At 41.8% G+C, this 15,751-nt stretch overlaps 1 protein-coding gene across 2 annotated transcripts in view; it reads right to left on the bottom strand.

The window, feature by feature from the left end:
• The window catches only part of faf1 (Fas (TNFRSF6) associated factor 1), a 415,765-nt gene that overhangs the window by 290,090 nt on the left and 109,924 nt on the right, over window positions 1-15,751 (bottom strand). The window lies entirely within an intron of this gene.

Below are 15,751 nucleotides of genomic sequence, written 5' to 3' on the forward strand. Positions count from 1 at the left end.
AGCTCCATCGCTCCCCCTCCTGTCTTCTCCTATCATTTTGCATCTCCCCCTCCCACTTTCAAATCTTTTACTATCTCTTCTTTCAGTTAGTCCTGACGAAGGGTCTTGGCCCGAAACGTCGACTGTACCTCTTCCTATAGATGCTGCCTGGCCTGCTGCATTCACCAGCATTTTTTGTGTCCATCATGATTAATGCAGCTGCTTCAGTACTACATCCTGCATAATTTACCCCCAAAGGGATTAAAATACTCATCATTTTTCTTTCACAATGTGCTTCCAAGCAAGACCTTAGTATCTCATTTCTAATTTCCGAGGCAAAATGCAACATTTACCATTAAATGTAGATTTCACCTTGATCTCACTCATTGGAGATCTACAGAAGCACTCAGCAGTATTAATATTCATTCTGTTGTTTCTTAGCTTCAACAAAACAGATTCTGTCTTTGATCCTTCTGCAACATCCTCTCTCTCGAGCATTATAAGATTGTCTTTAATTAATCCTGTACTCCTCTCCCTTTCTTTCCTTCCCCAGCCGTGTACAATTCAGGAATCTTTATGCTCAAATAAAGATAGATGAGAAAAGGGCCAGCCATTCTGCCTCTTGCACCTGCACCACTGCTTACTGTGAACTTATTGTGACACATGCACCTTTGGTATGAGGAGGGATTTCTTCAGCCAGAGGATGCTGAGTCTGTGGAACTCATTGCCAAGTCGCTGGGTTATTTAAAGAGGAATTTTATAGGTCCTTGATTAGTCAGAGCATCAAAGGAAGAAAGGAAAAGAATAGGAATAATAGGGATAATAAATCAGCCATGATTGAGCAGACTTGAAGGGCAAAATGACCTCATTCTGCTCCTATGTCTTATGATCTTATATTAACACCTCAAGATTTAATAATAAACACTTGATCAAATTGAGAAAATGAAAGTTTCAAACTTCTGTCATTGCTTAAATTAATCTTTCCACTTCTCAACAATAATTGAGAACAATAATGTTACCTGGACAACCTTGATCTCCACCTTATCACAGCCATTCTCGTCATTTGATCACAGCTGATTTATTTTCTCTTGAAAAACCCATTCAAGTTCAAGTTTAATTGTCATTCAACCATACACATGAATACAGCCAAAAGAAACAGCATTCCTCTAGTGCCAAACTGCAAAACACCGAACCAACAGTCACAAGCAACACATATAATTATGATAGCAGAAAAACATAGATACAAAAAAAATCAGAAGATAATAATATAGCCCAAGTCTCCAAGTTTCACGCACTGTAGATTGATGGTGCTTGAATGTAGTCGTGGAGCCACGTTTCTACAAGAACAACCTGCAGCAGTTCCTCGTTGCGTTGAGATGCCCCAGATAAGCGCAATCCAGCTTGTCTTCCACACTGAAGGGTAGCACAGCGGAAAGGGCCAGCCCCCTATCCAGCAGGGAATTCAGCAGCACAGCTAGCTCCTGCGTCTCCTTCCTCAATGGCTGCACCAGGTGACCCCAAGGCATGAATGAAGGCCTGATCCATGCCAGAAATAAGGCGAAGCAACTTCTCTGCGAGTCTCACTAACGAACCAGTGAATCGGACCTGCAGTATCCTACATTACCGATGTCCAACAGGGTCTTACGATCATAACAAAAATGAACAAGACAATCATCCGCACCATCTGTTGGATCACGCACCACCTCTGACGCCTTCTTCCCTGGGTGGCTGAAGCAGGTTGCAACACAGTGTGTAACAAGACCAGTTCCACCATCATCCAACAACTCACTAGTGGGGTAGATCTGCAGTATTTGAGGATCTTGATAATCAGCAGTGTCTTGCAATCAAAAAAAGGCGTAAAGGACAAACAGTTACAACTTTGGTTGGACCCAAAGAGGCTGCTGCATCCAAGTGCATCAACATCCTAGTAGAAGTTTCTGGCCTTCTCCCCATAACCTTTGACACCCTTACTAATTAAGTACCTTTCAACCTTTGCTTTAAATATACCCAGTGACTTGGCCATAGATTCACCAACTTCTTGCTACAAAAATACCTCCTTATTTCTTCTCTACTGAGACGTCCTTCCATTCTGAGTCTGTCCTCTCTGCTCCAAGACTCTCTCACTACTTAAAACATCCACAATCTAGACCTTTCAATGTTTGGTAGGTTTCAATGAAATGCCTCTCCCACCCACCCCATTCTGCTAAACTCCAAGTACTGGCCCAGAGCCATCAAACACTACTCATACATTAACTCTTTCATTCCCACTGAATTATGAGGTCATTCTCATAATCATTCAATGGACCCTCTCCAATGCTTCTGCCAGTCAGCCAATCTTCTGTCCATGCCATTAATTTTTCTGTAATACCATGGGCTAGTATCTTGATAGCAGCCTCATCAAAGGGCTTCTGAAAATCCAAGTAAACAACATCAACTGATTCTCCTTTGTCTCTCCTGCCTGTTATTTCCTCAGAATTCTGACAGATTTATTAAGCAAAATTTCCACTTATGAAAATAAAGAAATATTATGGAAACTATACTAACTTTGGCCCATTTATCATGTGTCTCTAAGTACCCTGAAACCTCATCCTTAATAATACATTCTAACATCTTGCCAACCACTGAAGTCACGCTAACTGGTCTATAATTTTGTGCCTTTTGCCTCCCTCCTTTCTTATAGAGTGAAGTGACATTTGCAATTTTCCAGCAAATGAACTACAGCATTCTTGCTTTCATGTGCAGCATCTGGTAGCTCACAGCACACTGGACCAATTTGTTGGAATTGGAGCAATTTTAAAAGGTACTCATTCGGATTAAAATCTTGCATTAAAAAAATTATCCAGGTGATGCACTCCATCAGCTCAGGTAATTGTGACAGTAGGAATTCACCTCTTGGCGCTTAGAGCTATAGAATATGAGTGGGAACGAAAATCTCAGGCTACCTTTTTAATCTCGCTCATATTTTAACTGGTACTATTAACTCATTAGTCCAAATTGCCTTACCAGAACCACTGAAAATAACAAGGCATCTTTTCCAATGCAGTGGATTCCAGTTAATTGGGCCATCGGTTAATCGGGGCAACCACTTATTTGGGTCAGCTCTTAAAGAACAAAAACTAATCAAGAAAATAGGGATTCCCTTTGTTTTTTGGAGATATTATGCAGCTTAATTGGGACAGCAGACTGCTGACAAACAGTTGCTAACAAACATCAGTCACAGGCACTTGTATGACTGTCTGACAGTACACAGTGCTGAAAGAAAAGATTTTTTAAATAGCGTCAGTTGCATGTGTTTGTGATCAGAAAGCATTGATTTTTGTCACTGATAGTGAGTGAGAAATAAGCAGCAAGACAACTCATAACTGTTATGCTCACTGCAGTTTCAAGCATTCAGGCTTGGAGATTCAAGAAACAGCTGGGAGTGAAAATGAAACAATGTCATTACTTCAGTGTACAGTGGATGAATTCCTCCATCAATAACTAATACACCATTTTATAATACTGTAGTAGTATTGGTAGTGTTTGATTTTGTTCTGTATTTCAAACAAGAGAAAATCTGCAGATGCTGGAAATCAAAGTAATACACACAAAATGCTGGAGGAGCTCAGCAGGCCAAGCAGCATCTATGGAAAGAGTAATCGATCAACATTTTGGGCCAAGACTCTTCATCAGCACTGTGAAAAAAAGAGATGAGAAGTCAGGATAAGAAGATGGGGGGAGGAAGAAATACAAGGTAGTAGGTGATGGGTGAAACCAGGAGAGGGGGAGGGGTGAAGTAAAGAGTTGAGAAATTGGTGAAGGAGATACAGGGCTGGGGAAGGGGGAATCTGATAGGAGAGGATAGAAGGCCATAGAAGAAAGGGAAGGGGGAGGAGCACTGGAGGGAGGTGATGGGTAGGTAAGGAGATAAAGTGAGCTAGGGAAATGAGAATGGGGAATGGCAAGGGGGCAATAACCAGAAGTCTGAAAAATTGATGTTCCTGCCATCAGGTTGCAGGTTACCCAGACAGAATGCAAAGTGTTGTTCCTCCATTCTAAGTGTGACCTCATCGTGGCAGTAGAGGAGGCCATGGAATGTCATGTCGGAATGGGAATGGGAAGTAGGTTTGAAATGGATGGCCACTGGGAGATCCTGCTTTTTCTGGTGGATTATTTTGTATTTCATTTAAATACATAATTTGTTACTCAGGTAAATTTAGTTTGTCTTTTTTTATATACCTTTTTAATGATTTCCATGAATCTTGGGCTAATTGGAACTGCCACTTAATTGGGCCAAAATGTAATGGACCCAATGGATCAAAATTAACCAGAATCCACTGTATAATATCAATTCAAAATACTCTTAGTGAACATAACACATCATTGAAAAATATCTGGATTGGAAGAAGGGTTCCGATGTTTCAGATGTGATCGAGGCAGAGGAATGAAAGGTGGGGGAGTAGCATTGCTTGTTAGGGAAAATATTACAGCAGTGCTCAGGCAGGACAGATTAGAGGGCTTGTCTACTGAGTCCTTATGGGTGGAGCTGAGAAACAGGAAAAGGTATGGCCATATTAGTGGGATTGTATTACAGACCACCCAATAGTCAACGAGACTTGGAAGAGCAAATCTGCAGAGAGATAGCAGGCAACTGCAGGAAACATAAAGTTGTGGTGGTAGGGGATTTTAATTTTCCATACATTGATTGGGACTCCCATACTGTTAGGGGTCTAGATGGTTTAGAGTTTGTAAAATGTGTTCAGGAAAGTTTTCTAAATCAGTATATAGAGGGACCAACTAGAGGGGATGCAATATTGGATCTACTGTTAGGAAACGAATTAGGGCAAGTGACAGAAGTCTCTGTAGGGGAGCACTTTGGTTCCAGTGATCATAACACCATTAGTTTCAATTTGATCATGGACAAGGATAGATCTGGTCCTAGGGTTGAGGTTCTGAACTGGAAGAAGGCCAAATTTGAAGAAATGAGGAAGGATCTAAAAAGCGTGGATTGGGACAGGTTGTTCTCTGGCAAAGATGTGATTGGTAGGTGGGAAGCCTTCAAAGGGGAAATTTTGAGAGTGCAGAGTTTGTATGTTCCTGTCAGGATTAAAGGCAAATTGAATAGGAATAAGGAACCTTGGTTCTCAAGGGATATTGCAACTCTGATAAAAGAAGAAGAGGGAGTTGTATGAAATGTATAGGAAACAGGGGGTAAATCAGATGCTTGAGGAGTATAAGAAGTGCAAGAAAATACTTAAGAATGAAATCAGGAGGGCAAAAAGAAGACATGAGGTTGCCTTGGCAGTCAAAGTGAAGGATAATCCAAAGAGCTTTTACAAGTATATTAAGAGCAAAAGGATTGTAAGGGATAAAATGGGTCCTCTTGAAGATCAGAGTGGTCGGCTTTGTGCGGAACCAAAAGAAATGGGGGAGATCTTAAATAGGTTTTTTGCGTCTGTATTTACTAAGGAAGCTGGCATGAAATCTATGGAATTGAGGGAATCAAGTAGTGAGACCATGGAAACTGTAGATTGAAAAGGAGGAGGTGCTTGCTGTCTTGAGGAAAATTAAAGTGGATAAATCTCCGGGACCTGACAGAGTGTTCCCTCGGACCTTGAAGGAGACTCGTGTTGAAATTGCGGGGGCCCTGGCAGAAATATTTAAAATGTCGCTGTCTACGGGTGAAGTGCCGGAGGATTGGAGAGTGGCTCATGTTGTTCCGTTGTTTAAAAAAGGATCAAAAAGTAATCCGGGAAATTATAGGCCGGTGAGTTTAACATCAGTAGTAGGTAAGTTATTGGAGGGAGTACTAAGAGACAGAATCTACAAGCATTTGGATAGACAGGGGCTTATTAGGGAGAGTCAACATGGCTTTGTGCGTGGTAGGTCATGTTTAACCAATCTGTTGGAGTTTTTCGAGGAGGTTACCAGGAAAGTGGATGAAGGGAAGGCAGTGGATATTATCTACATGGACTTCAGTAAGGCCTTTGACAAGGTCCCGCATGGGAGGTTAGTTAGGAAAATTCAGTCGCTAGTTATACATGGAGAGGTGGTAAATTGGATTAGACATTGGCTCGATGGAAGAAGCCAGAGAGTGGTGGTAGAGAATTGCTTCTCTGAGTGGAGGCCTGTGACTAGTTGGTGTGCCACAGGGATCAGTGCTGGGTCCATTGTTATTTGTCATCTATATCAATGATCTGGATGATAATGTGGTAAATTGGATCAGCAAGTTTGCTGATGATACAAAGATTAGAGGTGTAGTAGACAGTGAGGAAGGTTTTCAGAGCCTGCAGAGGGACTTGGACCATCTGGAAAAATGGGCTGAAAAATGGCAGATGGAGGTTAATACTGACAAGTGTGAGGTATTGCGCGTTGGCAGGACAAACCAATGTAGAACATACAGGGTTAATGGTAAGGCACTGAGGAGTGCAGTGGAACAGAGGGATCTGGGAATACAGATACAAAATTCCCTAAAAGTGTCGTCACAGGTAGATAGGGTCGTAAAGAGAGCTTTTGGTACATTGGCCTTTATTAATCAAAGTATTGATTATAAGAGCTGGAATGTTATGATGAGGTTGTATAGGGCATTGGTGAGGCCGAATCTGGAGTATTGTGTTCAGTTTTGGTCACCAAATTACAGGAAGGATATAAATAAGGTGGAAAGAGTGCAGAGAAGGTTTACAGGGATGTTGCCGGGACTTGAGAAACTCAGTTACAGAGAAAAGTTGAATAGGTTAGGGCTTTATTCCCTGGAGCGTAGAAGAATGAGGGGAGATTTGATAGAGGTATATAAAATTATGATGGGTATAGATAGAGTGAATGCAAGCAGGCTTTTTCCACTGAGGCAAGGGGAGAAAAAAACCAGAGGACATGGGTTAAGAGTGAGGGGGGAAAAGTTTAAAGGGAACATTAGGGGGGGCTTCTTCACACAGAGAGTGGTGGGAGTATGGAATGAGCTGCCAGACGAGGTGGTAAATGCGGGTTCTTTTTTAACACTTAAGAATAAATTGGACAGATACATGGATGGGAGGTGTATGGAGGGATATGGTCCCTGTGCAGGTCAGTGGAACTAGGCAGAAAATGGTTCGGCACAGCCAAGAAGGGCCAAAGGGCCTGTTTCTGTGCTGTAGTTTCTATAGTTTCAATGGTTTCTAATACTGCAAGGTACAGTTCTTGCAGATCCTAGTGAATAGATCTCAAAAATACTATGTTACAAATTGCATCAGTATATGGTAGATCACACTTAAGAACCTATTCTTTGATGCAAGAGGAAATGTCACTGCAAACAACAGCAATGATCAGAAATGATTGTAACAAACACTGGCCATCTGATTTTGATCATGCACACCACCTGGTGGCAAGTTGAGGCTTTAGTATTAATTGGGCTCCTTCCATCATACTGCAACTCTCAAAACTACTATATCAACTCTCAACACAATATATATTTTTGCAACGAGTTTAAGGGATATACTATTAATACAATATGCCTTCTAAATTGTCAATTACCAAATTTAAAATGGAAAACTCAGTAAATGAGCAACAGCCAAATAACTGGTGGCATTAAGTACAGAGCTCATCTTTTCCAAACTGTCTCTTCAACCCCTTTCACAAAACAAAATCATCTTTCACTCCTTTATACTTACAAACTATCATTCCATCTTCAGTCCACATTTTTCATCCATGGTACTGAAATGTGTTGCTTTCCAAATCATTTTTCAATACCATAATATTTTAAACCTTTAATCAATTATTTTCCCCTGCAAAGGTTTGAAATGAATTAAGTAATGATTGGCAATCCTCACCTGTGACCAGAGTGCATTTCCTTCACTTACACTGACATCTCTGTAACTAAGAATGTTCCATTGAAAGCTCACTTTAGGATCAAAAGGATGCCATAACTCCAAACATCTCAAACAGTAGTTGAGTAAGCGATGGAATCGACACCCAATGTAATAGAGCAACACACTCAAAATGCTGGAGGAACTCAGCAAGTCAGGCAATGTCTACAGAAATGAATTAAGCAGTCCACATTTTGGGATCAGGCCCTTCTTCAGCACTAGAAAGGAAGGGGGAAGGAGGAGGAGACCCAGAGGAAAGTAATAAGCAGGTGAGAAGAGGTAAGAGGCTAGAGTGGGAAATAGAAGAGCGGAAGGGGAGGGAATTTTTTTTAAACCGGTAGTAGAAATCAATATTCATGTGGGGGCTACCCAGATGTTATATAGGGTGTTGCTTCTCCACCCTGAGGGTGTCGCTTCTCCACCCTGAGGGTGTCCTTGTCTGAGCACAAGAGGAGGCCATGGATCAACATGTTTGAATGGAAATGTGAATCAGAATTTAAAAGTTTGGCCACCAGGAAGTTCTACTTTTGGTGGATGGAGCAGAGGTGCTCAATGAAGCAGTACCCCAACTTATGACCGGTTTCACCAATACAGAGGATGCCGCATTCGGAGCACCGTACACAATAGACTTCACCAGCATATCTGCTGTGGTTGTGTTGCCTCACCTGGAACCACTGTTTGGGGCCCTGAATGGAGGTCAGGGAGGAGGTGAATGGGCAGCTGTAACAATTTGGTCATGGAGAGGGACGAATGGACAAGGGAACCACAAAGATGAAGAAACTGAGAAAAGGGAATAGCATTCTTGCAGGAGACATGGTGGGAAGAGGTATACTCAAGATAACCATGGAAATTGGTTGGTTTATAAAAGATGTCTCCAGAGATGGAGACAGAAATTGAGAAGTGTGGAGGGGGGATGCAGGGGGTGGTGTCAGAAATGGAGTCTGTGCCAGGAAATGAAGACACTATCTTCAGTCTTTCCATATTAAACTGCAGAAAATTTGGCTTATACAACACTGGAAGTTGGACAAGCAGGGGATCAGACGACATAAGTGGAATACAATGTCATGTCACCATGGGGATAGTTCATAAAATAAAGATCCTGGAATATCAAAATCTTAAAAGAACTGAAAATATCAAGTTTGCTCTTTCAATGGTATCAAGTAAACAACAAATGCTTCTAGACATTCAAGACCTTTTCTCTGCTGCGTTTTCCTGTTGAATTTTAAGGCACCAAATAATCAAATATTCCCCATGCACTTCTTTGGTCACACAAGCAAGAACCATGAACCAGTAAGCCAGAAATGGTAAAAACCTTACCCCTCTCCTGCAATGCTTTCTATTCTTATCCTACATTTGTATCAGTAATAGTTCACTACAGTCAAAGCCATGTTGATTATAATCAATGCACGCATATAACAATTATTGTTAATTATTGAAATTAAAACTAGTGCAAAAACAGAAATAATTTTTAAAAGTGAGGTAGTGCTCATGGGTTCAATGCCCATTCAGAAATGGGATGGCAGAGAGGAAGAAGCTGTTCTTGAATTGCTGAGTGTATGCCTTCAGGATTTGGTACTCCTTCCTGCTGGTAACAGTGGGAAGAGGGCATGTCCCAGGTGATGGGGGTCCTTAAATAATGGACATCACCCTTTTGAGGCATCACTCCTGAAGATGTCTTGGATACTACAGAGCGCAGTACCCAAGATGGAGCTGACTAATTTTACAACTTTCTGTAGTTTCTTTCAGTCCTGTGCAGCAACACCCCCCCCCCACCACCTTACCAGACAGTGATGCAGCCTGTCAGAATGCTCTCCATGGTATATCTAGTGAAGTTTGTGTGATTTCACGGACAAACCAAATCTCCTCAAACTCCTAATAGCCATTGTCCATATAGCCACTGTCTTGCCTTCTTTATAGTTGCTTCGATAGGTTGGGATCAGGTTAGATCCTCCAAGATATTGACACCCAGGAACTTGAAATTGCTCACTCGCTCCATTTCTGATCCCTCTACGAGGATTGGTTCATAGTCCCTTACCTCACCCTTTCTGAAGTTCACAATCAGCTGTTTGATCTTACTGACGTTGTGTGTAAGATTGTTGCTGCGACACCATTCAACCAGCTGGTACATCTTGCTCCAGACAGTAAAGGTGCTATTGCTCCTCAGTTTTGGAATACAAATCAACCTGTCTCACAAATGTGATAAAGTTTGCTTTTTGCTTACTGTAAACAATATTAGCTAGAACAAATGGGAATGGGAACACAGTAATAGACATTGTGCATTCAATACATAATATATAAATATGTTAGGACAAATATGATAAATATTACTTCCAGAGCGCCTTGAAGATGGTGATCTCGTGCAGCACAGCTCGATGGATACAATTAATATTCCAGTTTCAGCCAGACACAGCTAAGAATCACAACTTCTTCCAGTGTCTGTACAATCAATAAAGATGTCTTAATGAAATTGAATAATCTATCACTGTTTAAAACTGATGGAAACAATGCTGATACTATGGCTATACTTCTCGCCAGACTCTTCACAGGAAACTTGGCTGCCAGTCAGAGATACAGATGCGTTCAAGAAAACAGGGTTTTCGACTCCCAGTACTGACCATCTTGCTGGCAAACGTAGTCTAGTAAATAAAAGCAAAGATTTGAGGGCTGTAGTGCTGTATCAGAGGGACATTAGAACCACTTGTGTACTTTATTTCATGGAATCCTGGTTAAATCCAGCCCTCCGGTGAAAAATGATATCGTATCTGTTAAATAGGGGCCGTGGACAATTCTGATTTGATGGAGATGGACGTGGAAGCACAGAGGAACATCTGGAAAAATTTCTGAAACGCTCATTCGCTGCTGTCGTTACTGCGCAGTCCGGAATCTTTCAGAGGGTAGGCCTCAAAATCCCCGGCTTTGCCTGCTGTTGGCGACCGAGATGGAAGTCAAATCGTTCGGATAGAGATGGCGCTCAGTACTCAGTGTCGGAGAGCTGATCAGAGCTCGAAGTTTTCGGATGACTCAGAGTCGGACCGTGGTCGGGTATGGCAGGGAGAGTTTTTCTTCCTTCTCTCATCTGCGTGAGATGTGGGACATTTGAGAGACTTTGAACTTTTACTGTGCTCATGGACTTTTTCATCAAGTTATGGTATTGTTGCACTATTGTAACTACATGTTATAATTATGTGATTTTGTTAGTTTTTTTCAGTCTTGGTCTGTCCTGTGTTTTGTGATATCACACCGGAGGAAATACTGCATCATTTCTTAATGCATGCATTACTAAATGACAATAAAAGAGGACTGCGTGTCTTCATAATCTAAAAAAAAATCCTTCTGTACCAGATGCAGCGATTCATATTGACAGGTTTACGATAGACCATCAGGATAAGACTACAGAGTCTCACAATAGAAGAGGTGGAGGTGTAAGCCTCATGACTAACTCCTCTTGGTGCACAAATGTGTCAGTTGTCCCAATTCTGCTCAGTAGACCTTGAATATCTTGCAATTAAGTGCTCTGGCTGATCCGAGCAACGGGATTAACACCAATGCCTTCACCATCATTTTGGGGGATTTTAAATCAGGCCAGCTTGAAAAAGTCACTAAATAATTACCATCAACAAATCACTTATACTACCAGAGGAACCAACATACTGGACCACTGTTACAGCACCATAAAGAATGCCTACTGTGCTACTCCACACCCACACTATGGCAAGGTCTGATCACTTGGCTATACTTCTACTTCCAGAGTACAGGCAGAGACTGAAGACTGCAGCACCAGGAGTGAGGATCAAGAAGGTATAAACAAGGGAAGCACAGAAACACATACAGGACTGCATTGAATTGGTAAACTGGACTGTATTCAGGAATTCATCATCGAATCCGACTGAGTATGCCATAGCTGTTACCGACTTAATTAAACCTGTGTGGATGAGAGTGTGCCTACAAAAATTTTCTGTACATTCCCAAACCAAAAGCAGTGGATGCACCAGGAGATTCATCAATCGCTGAGGGCTAGATTGTGTGCATTAAGTGACCCAGATCTGTACAAGAAAAACAGGTATGACTTGCGGCAAAGAAACAGCTCCAAGCAAGGTTAGAGGAGACATCAGATGCGTATCAACTCTGGCAGGGCTTGCAGGATATTACTTCCTATAAAGCAAAATCCAATAAGCACGAATGGCAATGATGCTTCACTACCAGATGAACTCAATGCCTTCGATGCTCGCTGAAAGGGAGAACATAATTACAGCTGTGAAGATCCCTGCTGCACCGGGAGACCCTGTGATCTCTGTCTCGGAGGATGATGTTAGGTTGTTGTTAAGGAGAGTGAACCTTCGCATGGCAGCAGGCCCTGATGGAATACCTGGTAAGGCTCTGAAAACTTGTGCCAACCAACTAGCGGGAGTATTCAGGACATTTTTAACCTCTCACTGCTACGGTCTGAAGTTCCCACCTGCTTCAAAAAGGCAATAATTATACCAATGCCTAAGAAGACTAGTGTGAGCAGCCTAAATGATTATTGCCCAGTAGCACTCACATCTATGACGATGAAATGGTTTAAGAGGTTGGTCATAGCTAGAATCAGCTCATTTCAACAAGGACCTGGACCCACTGCAATTTGTCTATTGTCACAATAAGGTCTACAGCAGACGCAATCTCAGTGGCTTTTCACACGGCCTTAGATCACCCAGACAATACAACACCTATGCCAGGATGCTGTTCACTGACTATAGCTAGGCATTTAACACCATCATTCTCACAGTCCTGATCAATAAGCTACAGAACCTGGGTCTCTGTACCTCAATCTGTAGTTGGATCCTTGACTTTCTAACTGGAAGACCACAATCTGTGTGGAATGGTGATAATATCTCCTAACAGTTAATACTGGCGCACATCAGGGGTGTGTGCTTACCCCACTGTTTTACTCCCTCTATACCCATAACTGCGTGGCTAGGTGGAGCTCAAATGCCATCTATAATTTTGCTGGTGATACAACCATTCCTAGTAGAATCTCAGATGGAGATGAGAAGACATACAAGAGCGAGATATACCAGCTAGATTAGTAGTGTTGTAGCAACAACCTTGCACTTAATGTCAGTAAGCCAAAAGAGCTGACTGTGGACTTTAGGAAAGGTAAGATGAGGGAACACAAACCAATCCCTATGGAGAGATCAGAAGTAGAGAGAGTAAGAAACTTCAAGTTCCTCAGTGTCAAGATCTCTGAGGATCTAACCTGGCCTCAACTATAAAGACAAGACAGCGGCTATATTTCATTCGGAGTTTGAAGAGATTTGGTTTGCCAACTGAAACATTTTAAAATTTACATAGATGTACCATGGAGAGCATTCTGATATGGGGGGGGGGGGGAAGAAAGAGGAAGGCTACTGCATAGGACTAAAAGTTACAGGAAGTCGTAAAATTAGCCAAGTTCCAACTTTTAGCCTCCATAGTATCCAAGACAACTTCAAGGAGCAGTGCCTCAGAAAGGTGACATCCATATTAAGGATCCCCATCACCCTGGACATGCCCTCCTTTCATTGTTACCATCAAGAAGGAGGTACAGAAGCCTAAAGACACACACTCAGTGATTCAGGAACAGATTCTTCCCCTCTGCCATCCGGTTCCTAAATGGACATTGAACCCCTGAACGCTACCTCACTTTTATTATTTCTGTTTTTGCACTATTTTTAATTTAACGATTTAATACGCACATATATATATAAGTAATGTAATAGATTTTTTTCTTTAGGAAGGATGATGGCACCAACGGCAACTCCTTTGCTTGCATCTTCGGAAACAGCTCTATTTCTTCCTTTATTATCTTTAATATCTTTATTTTTTTCCCCTTTCAGGGTTCTTTTGAAGACCCTGACCTGAAGTTACATGTAGGCTTCAGTTCTTTGCGGGAATGGGACTTGTTCTCGGGGTTCCTTAACTGGCCATTACTCGACATGCCAAGGGTTTGGCCTGAGTGTCTCAATCGTGTTCGGAAGCCTAAGATCTCGGGGCTCTGGAGACAGGCGGATCGAGGGTCGGTGTCACGCCAGAAGACTTGTGTCATCGGGGAGAGCAGAAAATCTTTCGCTGTCCCCCAAAGACCCGAGGTCTTTGCAATCTTCGGATACAGAGCTTGAAAAAAGCGACGAAATGGCCTTTTAACATCATGAACCAGTGAGTTGTTGTTATGTCTCCCGCTTGCTGTGAAAATGGGGGGCACCTCCCTCTCCCTTGCCAGGGAGAGAGGGAACCTATAGATTGTTAAATTTTGGATGAAATGCAAAGCCTCTGGGGTAACTTTGGTCTGTGTCTTTGCTATTGCTTAGCACACACTTGGGCTCAGTGATGGTATCGATGGGCATTTTTTTTTTGCTGGGTGGGGGGGGGGATCGTTGCTCACTGCCGCTTATGCGTGGAAGGGGGGACTTTGGGGTTCCCAGATTTAACTGTCATTCATTCTTTGGGGCACTTCTCGGTTTTTGTGGATGTTTGCAAAGAAAAAGCATTTCAGTATGTATACTGTATACATTTCTGACCTTTGAACCTTCTATATTATCTTGTATTACATTGTACTACTGCTGCTGCAAAGTTAACAAATTTCATGACACATGCCGGTGATAATGAAACCAATTCTGATCTACATAGCTTGTCTTACACTTTCAGACTCCTCTGGCATCTCCAAAAAACAGAAACAATTACTAGAAATTTAAACTTGAATAGATAATTTGAACATTAACCTATCATACAGTTATAAGCATCCAGAAAAGAAAGTGTTTCCCTCAAGTGAATTCCCTTGGAGTTCAAGTAATCCATATTTTTCTTTTAATTAGAAAGTCTACAAAAAGCACTATAAAACTGATGATCCTCTTAAAGAGCTAACATGCTCACTGCTAATTTTTAAATAATTTTAGATAAATAGCTGCAGACTACCCTTTCACCTCAGCGCCTCTCACCTCAGACAGTTGGAGAAGTTTGGTATGGACCCCCAAATCCTAATTACTTTCTACAGGAGCAAATTGAGAGCATCCTGACTCGCTGCATCACTGCCTGGTATGGGAACCGTACTTCCCTCAATCGCAGCACTCTTGTGGACAGCCCACCACATCTGTAGATGTGAACTTCCCACTATTCAAGACACTTACAAAGATAGGTGTGTAAAAAGGGCCTGAGGATCACTGGGTACCCGAGTGACCCCAAACACAAACTGTTTCAGCTGCTACTATCCAGGAAATGGTACCGCAACATAAAAGCCAGGACCAACAGGTTCTGGGACAGCTTCTTCCACCAGGCCATCAGACTGATTAATTCATGCTGAACATTTGTATTTCTATGTTATATTGACCGTCCTGTTGTACATACTACTTATAAATTACTATAAATTGCACATTGCACATTTACACAGAGATGTAACATAAAGATTTTTTACTCCTCATGTATATGAAGGATGCAAGTAATAAAGGCAATTCAATTCAATTAGATTCATAGGGACTGAATTTCTGCAGGGTTTCCCTCACTCACTGACCAGTTTACTGAAAGGCCTATGAAAATCCTGGAAATATAACATAAATTGCAATAGTTTACCTTTTCCAGGTTTTCCATGGCTCCCTAACAACACAGCAACAAGGAATATGTGCAGAAAAACACAAGAGGAATTTCAACATCTAAGCCCCAATTTTCTAAACTTGCGGACAGTTAGCAAAATTAGTAGGCAATTATAACAAAACTAATCTATCTGCATCACAGAAAATTTCAATATACAGGTGTAACGTGCTGTAAGGTTTCACTGCTAATGTAATAGCCTCTCTGTAATGTTTCACTGCTAATGTAATGGTTTCTCTGTAGCAGCAATGTTTGGATTATGACTGGAGTTAGCAGGTCTTGGAATGTTGGGGGGGGTCGGGGTGGTGAGGAGGGCCATCCAACGAGAGAAATGTCGTTGTTTCTTGTGAGTCTGG

The sequence above is a fragment of the Mobula hypostoma genome, chromosome 12, assembly GCF_963921235.1.
Source record: "Mobula hypostoma chromosome 12, sMobHyp1.1, whole genome shotgun sequence".
In the NCBI taxonomy this organism is placed as follows: domain Eukaryota; kingdom Metazoa; phylum Chordata; class Chondrichthyes; order Myliobatiformes; family Myliobatidae; genus Mobula; species Mobula hypostoma.